Below are 567 nucleotides of genomic sequence, written 5' to 3' on the forward strand. Positions count from 1 at the left end.
CATCATATTCAATAGTATATAGACGCTGATGTGTATCTGAAAAAAAAAACCCCTGCAGGTTTTGACGTGTGTAGATTCAGTGCATGTGGTACACTGGCTGTGTCTGTTTTTAAATGCTTAAAAATGAAATATAAATGATCCAGAGTGTGAAGGTTGGACTTAAAATTAGATTTTGACTACCCTTTAGGATTGGAATTATATGAAATGTATATTTCCCTTTAAAACATATATACTCAGTAATCACTTTATTAGGTAGAAGCGTACATCAGCATCCTAATGCAAATATCTAATCAGCCAATCATGTGGCACAAACTCAATGCATAAAAGCACGCAGATGTGGTCAAGGGGTTCAGCTGTTGTTCAGACCAAACATCAGAATGGGGAAAAAAAGGTGATCTTGGTGACTTTGACCATGGAATAACTGTCGATGCCAGACAGGATGGTTTGAGTATCGTGGAGTATCACACACGACAGTCTCTAGATGTGACAGGGAATGGGTACAAAAAACAAAAAACATCCAATGAGCAGAAGTTCAGAGGAGAATGGCCAGACTGGTTCAAGCTGACA

This window comes from Conger conger, chromosome 5 (genome assembly GCF_963514075.1).
Source record: "Conger conger chromosome 5, fConCon1.1, whole genome shotgun sequence".
NCBI lineage: Eukaryota > Metazoa > Chordata > Actinopteri > Anguilliformes > Congridae > Conger > Conger conger.